The sequence below is a fragment of the Pongo pygmaeus genome, chromosome 12, assembly GCF_028885625.2.
Source record: "Pongo pygmaeus isolate AG05252 chromosome 12, NHGRI_mPonPyg2-v2.0_pri, whole genome shotgun sequence".
Classification (NCBI taxonomy): domain Eukaryota; kingdom Metazoa; phylum Chordata; class Mammalia; order Primates; family Hominidae; genus Pongo; species Pongo pygmaeus.
The window spans coordinates 122,315,959-122,327,730 of NC_072385.2; the positions used below are offsets into that span (position 1 = coordinate 122,315,959).

Sequence of the window (11,772 nt, forward strand, 5' to 3'; positions counted from 1 at the left end):
GGATGGATGGATAAAGTAGAGGTGCATGTGTGTATTCATGGTTCCTATAATAAATATATTTTCTCTTTTCCACTGAGAGGGACTAGAAGCAGTGACACCCCACTAGCAGTGAGCACACAAGTACCCCACGTCTTGGTTTTCCAATAAAAAGAATCACTGGAGAACTGACTGATTCCAGGGCCAGAGCAGACAAAAACTGATTCCAGGGCCAAAAGCAGACAAAAACACATGAGCCTGGAGGATCTTATGGTAAGGAGGTGCCAAAAAGAAAAGAAAAGAAACAAGCGAGCAAACATGTTGAAGGAACACAGGAGATTAGATTAGAACCGAAATAAGTTTTAAGATATATAAATCCATACTGATATAAATAATAACTGAATAAAACAATGAATGGTGAAGACGCTACTTTCCTTAAAGAAGAATTCCAGTTAGTGCATATAGAAAGAAAGAGGGAAACAGAAAATCACCATTAGAATGCCCCATTAATCACTACTGCAGCAGGATCCACTAAGGGAAGCTAAGGCAAATGGACGAAGGTAAAGAAAAGAGGGGATATTAACATAGTCTCAAATATTTCTTGTGATTAAAAGGGAAATTACAGTGGAAAACCTAGGAGACACTCCTTTAACCAAGTGTTCAGGGTTGACACCTCCAGCACGGCATGTCCGCACCATGTGCCCAACAGGCACTGAAAAGGGCACGTGCCTTTGTGGGCTTCATCCCAATAATGCATAATCGTGAAAACATTATACAAACCTGAACTGAGGGACCCTCTAACAAGGTAACCAACGAGCACTCTTCAAAAGTGTCAAGATCATGAAAGACTAGGAGAGAACAGGGAACTGTCACAGCTTGGAGGAGACTGCAGAGGCATGACAACTCACTACATTGAGGATTGTGGATCAGACCTTGGACCAGAAAACCTACACTAGTAGAAAAACTGGCAACATTTGAATCAATTCTATGGCTTATTTTAAAAAAATAATAACTGGCTCAACATTGCTATATATGCCTACTATCACATGATTGCTAAAGTCCCAGAGGCACGATGAGTTTGGGAGGGGGAGGAGGGCTGAGAGGGTGCTGGGGTGGGAAGAGAGGCTGAGGCTGCTCTTAAACAGATGGGATCTGATCCAGACCTGGAGGAGCTTTGGACGACAACCAGGAGAGATGAGCAGAGAAGAGATGGCGGCAGGGGAGAGCGTGGCTGGGAGTAACAGTGGAGCAACATGTTTAGCAAACCTTAGGTAATGGGAAACTTCAAAACGTGTTTAGGATTCACTTGCAGGTTATCAAACAGCCCCATGGGTTTGTTGAGCTGTTAATATGGGAAGACAGACGGAGACCGGTCCGTCATGGCCTCAGATGGCAGCCTAAGGGGTTAGCGTTTTGTTCTGAAGGTCCGGGAGAGCCATTAAAAGCTTCTAAGCAGGAAGTAAAACATTATGAAACCTCTGTTTTATTAAATGAATCTGGCTATGGCGGACATTTCATATGCCGGGCAGCAGCGGAGGTAGAAAGGGCTTCTATGATGGTCCAGATGGTTGGTGATCAGGTCAAGCTATGACCATGAATTGATGGCCATAGAGAACTGATGAAGGGACAGTGCATTTCCATCATCTTGAGTCTATGAGAATGGATCACTCCAGCAGTAACGCCGCCAGTCACCACACAGGCTCAAGGTGGGGCCACAGCAGCCTCTCTGCCATGCGTTAAGTCCTGATCCCGCCCTGTGAGATGACAGTCCTTGTAGTTTTATCTCTTAAATGTCCTTCTTGGATTTAGGAAAGCTGAATCTTCATTTGTTTCCACATTCATCCATAAAAGAAGGGCAAGAAATCCAGGGAGAGAAAAGTGATTCCGGGATTGTGCCCACGTGTTTCCCTGCCAGGAGCCCTGGAGTGTCACACTGGCTGGCTGTTTCGAAAAGTCTCTGGCAGCCACCTTTTCCCAACTCAGAAACAAAACAGAACAAACAAAAAAATCTACTACTTTAAAATCCCAATGGAATTGCGCTTCCATGATGTGTTTTTGCTGATTGTTTTTGCATGATTAATGGTTCCCAGGGTTACATAAAATTCTAGGGACCCCTCTTTCCCATGGAGAGGGAAAGAGGATCAAGTCAAGAAAGGGTGAGGGGACCCAGAGACAGATGTCGCCTACTTCCAACCATGCTGTGGGCTCTCTCTGGGTCCTGGTTTGGGAATTGAAGTTCCTGTACCTATCGTTCTCATCCCTCTAGAAGGAATTAGGCTCTGAGGATTCCTGTCAGGATCCAACTTGAAGAGTTCCCTGTCCCTGAAAATACTCTCAACATCACAGGCTGGCCCATGCATCTAATGGCAATTCCTTAGCATTCCCCATGTTTGTTTGTTTGTTTGTTTTTGTTTTTGAGACGGAGTCTCGCTCTGTCCCCCAGGCTGGAGTGCAGTGGCACAATGTCAGCTCAGTGCAGGCTCTGCCTCCTGGGTTCACGCCATTCTCCTGCCTCAGCCTCCCGAGTAGCAGGGACTACACGCGCCCGCCAACACGCCCAGCTAATTGTTTGTATTTTTAGTAGAGACGGGATTTCACTGTGTTAGCCAAGATGGTCTCGGTCTCCTGACCTTGTGATCTGCCCGTCTCGGCCTCCCTAAGTGCTGGGATTACAGGTGTGAGCCACCGCGCCCGGCCACGCATTCCCCATGTTAATAAAATATTGGGGAAAAAAATTATTGTCTACATTAGCATTTTATAAATGTGGACCATAGTTTATCATTCTTACAAGAATTCCTTGAGAAAGCATCCAGTTACACTGAAAAGCTGGCGAGACCTGTCTAAAAGCCCAGAGCGAACCAGCAAACAGAATCAAAACTCCCCATCTTGTTGCACAGCTCCAGTCTCCCCAAATTCCAGTCACTGCCCCCTTCAGCAAGCCAGGGCCTGAGAAGCCCGATGGGGGACACATTGACCTGTGTCACCAGGAAGTTCTGGAAGCATCGTGATTCCCCACCCTCCCTGCCTGCCCTTTACCTTAGCTGTCAGAGGAAAGTCTCATCTCCCCATCAGAAGGTACATTGTCAGGACCTGGCTTAGCTTCCATTAACTTCAGATAAAGGCCCCTGCTCATGGGAACCTGGGTCTCCTGGTGGATTCTCCTTTTTCTTCTGATTTTCTAGTTGTCAGCAGGCTGGGCCACCGCTGGGTGGCTGCTGTTAGGACAGGCATGGCTGGCCCCGGTTTTGCCCTTCATCTCTCTTCCCTCCTGTTCCTTCCCTCAGGCCGCCTCCTCGCCTCCCATCCTCTCTCCCTCTGCAGCTTGCTCTCATCCGTGCCCCACGCATGGGCTCTCCTGGGAAAGGCCATTGTTGGGCGGCAGGATTCTGATGCCCCCCACGGGGACTATGACATCAGCATTTGGTGGTGCTCAGAGGAGGAGAGAAAGAGATGAAGAGGAGTGAGCAAGGCTTCAGGAGGGGGCACGCAGGAGACCAGCCCTGGATTCAGACTTGAGCCTGGTCCACACCAGAGGCCAATAGAAGGCTTAGATTACAGCAGGGGCAGGTTCTTTCATGAAATCAAATTTCTCTTCACTGATTTCTGAATTCACCGCAAGCTAACTAGAAGAGATGTTTAATTCAGAATGCTGCACTCCAACAAACTGAGAAAAATATTGAGGGAGGGAATACAGAAATTGATGGTATCTACTAAGTTTGATATTGAGATTTTTGTAATAAATGTTGTTAAATAAAAAAGGCATCAAGCCCCTATGTATGAGCTCTTTGAAATGCCTAAATCAGAGGGATAAAATGATGAATAATTACAGTACACAATTTTTGAATTATTGTACAATCAACTAAAATTAGAAGTTTTTAACATGCTAAAATGGAAAGTTATTCAACAGAATGGAATCCTTTAAAATATGACGGAACTGCCACTTAAGCATCAGAAGTCTGCTCAGGTGTGACCCTGGGAGCCCAAACTTTTCACGGAACAGCAAGGAACATCCCTGTGCTCCTCCTTCCCAGTCTTTTTTTTTTAGAGGGAGTCTCGCTCTGTTGCCCAGGCTGGAGTGCAGTGGCGAGATCTCAGCTCACTGTAAGCTCCGTCTCCCGGGTTCACACGATTCTCCTGCCTCAGCCTGCCGAGTAGCTGGGACAACAGGCGCTGGCCACCACACCCAGGTAATTTTTTGTATTTTTAGTAGAGATGGGGCTTCACCGTGTTAGCCAGGATGATCTCGATCTCCTGACCTCCTGATCTGCCCGTCTCGGCCTCCCAAAGTGCTGGGATTACAGGAATGAGCCACTGCACCCGGCCCTCCTTCCCAGTCTTTACATAGATGCTTAGGATTCGAGGGGGTTTTCTTCTCATTAGCAAGACTTAGGCACAATCACTATGCCTAGTACCAAATCTCTACATTCAGGAAAGAAGGTGCAACTTAGAAATATCAGTTCATGAACCATGGGTCATCTCACTCTTTGGGAAAATGCAGAGTCAAGCCAACTCTCTTGATCTTCCAGGCATACAAAACCTGCCTTGCCTCTCCCCAGTTTGAACAGTACTTTTGAACTTGGATGGAAAAGCCACATTTGGAAGGTAAATTCTTACAGGGAAGAGATTTTTTTTCTTTTGTCTCTAGTTCATGGTACCTTGGATAGATGTGTGTTCACTGCAGAGTCCTACAAAGCACGCTGTAATGTTCAAAGGCAGGGCAGTAGGTTCTAGTAACAGCGTGGGATTTGTACGTGCTTTGTTGACTTTTTATTATGCAACAGCACCTTTTAAGTCATGTGCTAATCTAGCACATTCAGTTGTCCTATATAAGAGAGTGTGATTGTTCCTAAAATATTCACCAATCATTTGTTCTAAGTGCTAGACTCTTCTGTAGTATTTTCAGATCTTCCTTATTAAAATTTGGGAGCTAAAAAACATTCATTTGCTTCTGAAATCATGATTCTCATCCTCAAAAGTGTACAGTATTCTACTGAGACTGAAAGGGGTGTTACTGAAGCCTGCATGTTCAATGGGCTACAAGATTCTGGCTTATGTAACACTCCCGTCAGCCTTAGTAGAGTAAGATCATGGAGCTTTGCATTTTCCCAACCCCGTGATCTTCGGCTGCACAAATACACACCTATTAGCCTGAAACAAAGGAATTCATTTCCCCTGGGCTTCTCTGCAGGTCATACCACCCTTAACAAACTGCAGTCCCTACTGGCCATTACACTGCAGAGCCGTGACGATGACGGATCTCCTGTTTGGAAGAGAATGACCCAGGACAAAAGGGGTGACCAAACCATGGTCTAAGTATGATATCTGAAGCTGCTCAATCTACAAAAGGAAACCCAGTGTGAGGAATGGGAGATGGAGATGTGGAGGCCTAGTGTCTAAGGGCTGGCATTCATGGAAAGAATTACATTTGTCTGTAATCTCAAAGGCTAGGAAGGATGGAGCTGGGTGGATTTGGGATCACCATGAAAAGGACCTACGAGTAAGTCAGGCCTGCGTAGAGGTGATCTGGAAGCCCCCAGCTGCACCCTCAATTGGAAAGGGGCTGTGGAGGGGCCTTGAACATGACTTAGCAAATGGAGCTAGATTCCTTCAATGCTCCATCCAGCCGTAAGTCAATGAAATAGCTCCCTCCTTCTTTTTCTCTGCCTTCCAAAATAAACTACTGTATCTCTTGCAAAACCAATTGGATAATTCTGTGTTAAGCTTCCTGTCTCCCACCCTGAGCAACCACAGATGAATGATGGTTGTGCAGAGATGGGCAAGTCTGGCTTCTGAGAGCTGCCACTGAACTTCTCTGTGCTGAGCTGGCATTAGCTCCTCTCCTCTCCCCTCCCCACCCTGCTTAGAGAACACTCTCCACATTTGGAGGTTTGTGTCACCCTTCTACATGACCAGGGCTTCTGTCCCATGAGAAGAGAAGGGACAGGAGGACTCTGTCTGAAGGTTCTGAGTTTTAGATTTGCCCATGGGCCAGACATCAGGCTCTGTCCATGAGACGACCCAAGTCACCAGAGGAAAAGTGTCTGTCCCCAATCTCCACATTAAATTTGCCTTGGGCCTCAACCAAACTCAACGTTTTTTCCTCCTAGAACAGTGAGGATATAGACCCAGTTAAAAAAAAATCCCACAGGTCTTTCTGGAGTCTGGGCTGTGCTGGACAGGGTGTGGGGAACTGGGGACCTGGGTTCTGGTTAGTTCTCTGTCCCTTACTATGAGACCCTGCACAAGTCACCTGGGGACCTCGGTCCTCACACTAGAAAGTGACACAATGGGAAATAGAGGACCACCAGGACACCTTTTAGCCATGACCTATAATTAACATCTCTATGATGTGACTTCACAGGCACAGATCATCTTGCATCCTCACCCCTGACACACACACACACACACACACACACACACACACACACACACACACGCATGCAGTACAGTAACTGTCAATCTCAGTTCCGAGATACCCCAGGGCATCTCTGATCATCTCAAGGGATATTGATATCATTTCAGAAGAAGGAATTAATGTGAATTCACCTGATTTTAAAATAGGTAACATTCCACTCAATACTTTCTCCTCTCCCTCCCCTGGGGACGTGTAAGTGAAGATTCAGGCACAGCTAATCTAATTGGAGGAAGTTCTAAGCAGAGTACAACACAGTCTAGATAAGGAATCAGTTGGGAGTTTCTGGAATCTCAAATGGAAGAGAGGGAGGCAGTCAGAGAGCAGGGCGTGGGCAGACAAGGACTCGCCCTGTCCTAACATTACTCAGTCTGAATTCTCTTCTCTCACACCATGCTTCGTATGCCTAACCTGACACCGTACATCTGCTTGGTCTTTGCTCAACTCAGCTGCAGCATCCTCAGGAGACAGCTGGATCAGCTAGAGAGCTTCAGAATGACACACATCACTCTGCCAGACACGCACACTGCCCCAGCTCCAGCATCCAACATCTGACCACATGTCAGCAGCCACCGCTGACCTGGCTCCACCGTTTCTCCCCAGGTCTAAGCTTAAGCCGCACTGCATTGCTTCCATTTCTTCACGCTTGCTCTGTTCCCTTCTACCACAGGGGCTTTGTGCAAGCTCAGCCTCAACATGGATCTTCCCCATTCTTCACCTGGTCAACAGCCACTCATTCTTCAACCTTAGTTCGAGCATCACCAACCTCCCTGGCTATGTCAGTTCTCCCTGTTAGACACCCTGGCTGTTCCACATATCTTTTATTCAAAGTAGTTACATATTAAAGCATTCCATTTGTGCATACAATTATTGTAGAATTACTTCCCAGCAGACAGATGCTATAGGAGGGAAGAGACCTTTTCTGCTTAAGTATCTAGTGCAGTGCCTGGCCCTTAATAGGTGCTCAACAAAAATTTTTAAATGAATGCTTAAATACCGTATCATGGGTCATGTCTGGTTGCAAAAAGATAGTCATCATAATAAAAATAATAAACTATAATTAAAATATACTCATCATCATAAAAATAAATGAACTAGGCATACACTGGTGTTAAAGGTATCACTGCCTTTATTGTGGGCCATTTTAGGATGCAAAGCACAGTAGGGGTAAACAATTAAGAGAGACTTCTGTGGTCTAGGAACACAAGATCTAGTAAATATATAATGTCTCCAGCAAGAGAAAGGAGACAAGCAAGTCAGAGCAAGCTGCCCACTGGGGTGGGAGAAGGGAATGATAAAAGGGAGGATTGGAAATATACACCAAAATGAACCATTAATACAACGTTTCTATTCACAACTCAGAATTCACTGAACAAAAAATGACCATTCTGTATACAATTCCAATTAAATGCATTATTGTTGTATCTGATTGTGCTAGTGCCTGTCGCTAATCCATGCCACAATGATTCATGCTTTAAAAAATAAAAGAAGCAATTGGCTATAAGGGCCACCACAGTGCATTTCTAGATAAGAGCTCAGTGACTGTTAAGGGGCACCTGCGTAAGAGCTCCATTAACAATGCTAGGCAAGGAAGAAAACCCCAGGACAGATGCCAGACGGAGCAAGAGACAAACATGCATTTATTTTCCATTTACTCCAGATAGCTCATTAAATTTCAAGGAAACTTCGGAATTTAAAACTCACAGCAATGTAGAGAACAGGAGGGGCATCTTCAATGGAGAAGATAGTTCATCAAATTTGGAAAGTGAAAGCAAAGGGAAAGTCTGACTAAAATAACATAGAGCAAGCTATACCCTGGATTTCCTGCAAAGGGGGCTGCAGTGAGGGAGGGGCCCATCTGCCCACAGAACTCAAGCAGGCACTGGCCTCAGGAGCCCCAGATAATAGCCAGCTCCTGGACTTTTTATTCCAGAGTGAACTCTACCAGCTGGATCTTCCAGGCAAGCTTTTTATCCTGTCCATGCTAAATAAAAACAACCACAAAGTGCCAGGCATTTGAGGAAACCCTGCAATGTGAAAGAGGAAAAATAACAAACAGGGGAAACAATTCCAGAATAAATAAAAATGATGAAGGTAATAGAGAGAAATTGCTAGGAAAAAAAAAATCCCCAGATCAGAAGCTCAGATTTGGGATGCTATTTGATTCATAAAACAAAAACAGAATAATGCTGTAAAGAAGAAATAATTAGAGAACAAAAAAAGAAGTTTGAAAAGTAAACAATTTGGATTGTGAAAATAATAACAATAGAAAGTGAAATTCACAAAATCTGCCAAATCACAGACCAAAAAAGTCGGACAATAGAAGATAAAAGAGATAGAGAACCACTCCTTGCATCCTTAGTCACCACCCTTTGCTCGTTTTTCCATTTTCCTTTTATCTCTCGGAATAGCTCATCAGCTGATATCTATTAGAGGAAAAGGGAATTGTCCGCCAAGAGACTAAGTTCTGAGCAGATGAATGAAAAACGGCTACCTCAAGGCACATCAGTGTGAAGTTTCAGAACACAAAAAGTTAGCAGAAGATCCTAAAAGCTTCCAGTAGGAAAAAATAAGATAAAAGCTCACCTACAAAGAAATCAAAGCCAGACAGGCACAGAAGGAACATTTGCTGCTAGAAGGTAATGGAACAATGTGTACAAAATTCTGTGAGAACTGAACATCAACCTCAAATTCTAAATTCAACACAACCCAAATGTGAAGCCACATTAGAGATTAAGACACGCAAGGATTCAAAGTATATCTCCACACACCTGTAATCCCAGTACTTTGGGAGGCAGAGGCAGGCAGATCACTTGAGATCAGGAGTTCGAGACCAGCCTGACCAACATGGTAAAACCCTGTCTCTACCAAAAATACAAAAAAAATTAGCTGGGTGAGGTAATGGGCGCCTGTAATCCCAGCTACTCAGGAGTCTAAGGCAGGTGAATCACTTGAACTCAGGAGACGAAGTTTGCAGTGAGCTGAGATCGCTCCACTGCACTCCAGCCTGGGTGACAGAGCAAGACTCCATCTCAAATATATATACATATCTTGACCCCCTTTTCCTGGGAGGTTACCTGGAAATGTGCTCCAGCTTTTGCTTATTGTAAAACAGGAAACTAAGAAAGAAAATAGCAATGCGGTCACAGTGGCTCCAGTGAGGACCTCCCAAGAGGACGGCTCTGTGGGAGGACTTAGGAGCAAGCGGGAAGAGAGAGATCTCCTAGAGAGAGGTCCTGGGAAAACAGGGTTACCTACACAGGGAGCTGACGGTCTAGGGAAACTAGAGAGTGTGATAAAGTCACTAAAAGCAAGGAAACAATGAAAAGAACTAGAAACTACTGAAAGAGAGCAACTTCTTGTAGAGGTAGAATGGTGCTTAAGAACAAGGTCTCTGGACCTCTGTGGATTTCAATTCTAACCCTGCCACTTTCTAGCTGTGTGACCTTGAGCAAATGACTCAGCCTCTCTGTGCTTGGTTTGTCAGCTCTCAAACAGAAATCATAATGGGACCAACCTAGAAGGCCGTTGTCAGGAATAAATGAGTTATTATTTCTAATGCTCTTAGAAAAAAAAAAAAAAAAACCTGTCACCTGATTTGTGGTATATAAGATTTGCTAAATAAATTTTTTAAAAATTCTAAAAGCCGTATGAAAAATATGGTCGTCCAAATAGAAGGAATAGATCCCAATGGTAAAAGGTTACAGGCTTAAAAATAAAGAATGTGATGATTTCCACGTGATAGACTAACGTCAAAGTTTAAGGACATTGTGTGTTTGGAGGGTGGGGGGGATAGGCAGGGAGTAGTATTTCTCCTAACAATAAAAAAGAGAGGCAAACATAACCTCCAGGAAAAACACCCCCCATACCTCTCCCCGCCAAGAAAACTCTTTACAAGTAAGGCAGTATCTGAACATAGAACAAACTAAAATATGATGAGATTACGCATAAATGCTAGAGTATGAGAAAGAAGATCATTGGCATATGATGCTCTGTAGAATCAGCCAGACCCTCCTCGATCAGGCGTGAATCCACAGGGCAATGTGCAAAGATGCGTCAATCAACTGGGTAGGAACAGGAGACTGTGGCCTTCATTGTGAGCCAGTATTTCCCAGTTGATTCTATAGGACCAGCCACATAAATCGCTTTGATCACATTTTTCAAAAATAAATCTAAATCTAGACAAAGTTTCACTTCCTCCCCCGACAAAACATGCTCCCTCCAAGAAAACTAAAATTTAGGTCCAGTCCTTTCCCAACCTAAAGACAAGAAATAAAAGAAATAAGCAAAATATGGTTTCCAGTAACTGGGCCAGGATAAGCTAGAATTCTGGGAATTGTTGTTCTTATTAGAAATGTCGCAATCAAAGTACACATCAGCCAAGAGGGAAGCACAGCATGAATGGTGTTGCTGCTTCTGGTGTAGCAAATTGTCCCAGCATTCCAGGCCTTTTGCTGTCTTGAATCTTGTTTGGGGATAGAGTGGGGGGAGGTGGGTTGGTGAGTGTGTATTTCTTTGAGTTTCTGTATTTCACAGCTAGATTCTTCAAACCAAGAGCTTGACCTCTTAGAAAAACTTTCCCTCAAACATGCCTCCAGTCCACGGAGAATTAATCGCTGGCTTCTCTGCACTCACGAGTCCACGGGCAACTCAGTCATAGCACCTGTCACACAGCACCATCATTATGATCCCGCTACCCCCTCCCCTGCTTGGTGAACTCCAGAAGGAAAAGACTAACCATGACACACTCATCACTGTGTCCCCAGTGCCTAGTACAGTGGCACAGTCACTAGGATGGAGGGAGAGAGAGGGACAGTGTCAGGGAGAGGGACAGAGAGAGAGAGGAGAGTGGGAGAGAGAGAGTGAATGAGAGGGAGAGGGAGAGCGGGAGGAGAGAGAGACTTTGAGTCTTACTTTCTCCCCTGTTGCCCTTCCTCCTCATTTTTGGTTTTCTCATTACTAAACATTCCTGGAATTTAGGAACCTACCTTCTGTGGACAGCGGGACACAACAATGATCAATGCCAGGATAGAAGGAGAGGTGTGAGTTGGAAGCCTGCCTGATGCCCCAGCCACCTTCCCATGCCATGCGCCCTCCGGCGTGAGTCTGTCCGCCTTGCACACCTGAACCGCACCGTCTACTGTGGACTGCAGTTTGGTGTTTCCAGTCCAGATCTTGTCCCTCGGCTCCAAACCATGCATCCAACTGCCAGCTGGTCACCTGCCTTGGGAAGTTTCACGAGCAGTTCACACTCAGCCAGGCTAACAGTGGACCCCAAGCTGCCCCCCTGCCTCCAGGCCGACCCCCATGGCTGTACTCTCAGAGGGCTGCAGATCTGGAGGGGATATTGCCTGCTTGGGTCCTTTCAATCCACCTGCCCCGGC

At 45.3% G+C, this 11,772-nt stretch overlaps 1 protein-coding gene and 1 long non-coding RNA gene across 5 annotated transcripts in view; one reads left to right on the forward strand and one right to left on the reverse strand.

Annotated features, from left to right (window-relative positions):
• The window catches only part of LPIN1 (lipin 1), a 105,044-nt gene extending 101,680 nt beyond the window's left edge, over positions 1 to 3,364 (reverse strand). The window contains exon 1 of one of the 3 annotated variants that reach the window (XM_054475699.1): positions 3,013 to 3,364. The gene's annotated coding sequence lies outside the window, so the exon portion shown is untranslated. The remainder of the gene's footprint in view (positions 1 to 3,012) is intronic. The other 2 variants (XM_054475706.1, XM_054475700.1) reach the window with 2 other exon arrangements.
• On the forward strand, positions 3,323 to 7,443 carry LOC134737819 (uncharacterized). 2 transcript variants are annotated; one of them, XR_010123141.1, is made up of 4 exons: positions 3,323 to 4,163; positions 4,503 to 4,578; positions 5,165 to 5,332; positions 6,838 to 7,443. It is a non-coding gene; the product is annotated as an uncharacterized LOC134737819 (long non-coding RNA). The 2 variants fall into 2 exon arrangements; XR_010123140.1 differs by lacking the exon at positions 6,838 to 7,443 and having other exon boundaries at positions 5,165 to 5,669.
• Positions 7,444 to 11,772: the final 4,329 nt, after the last annotated feature.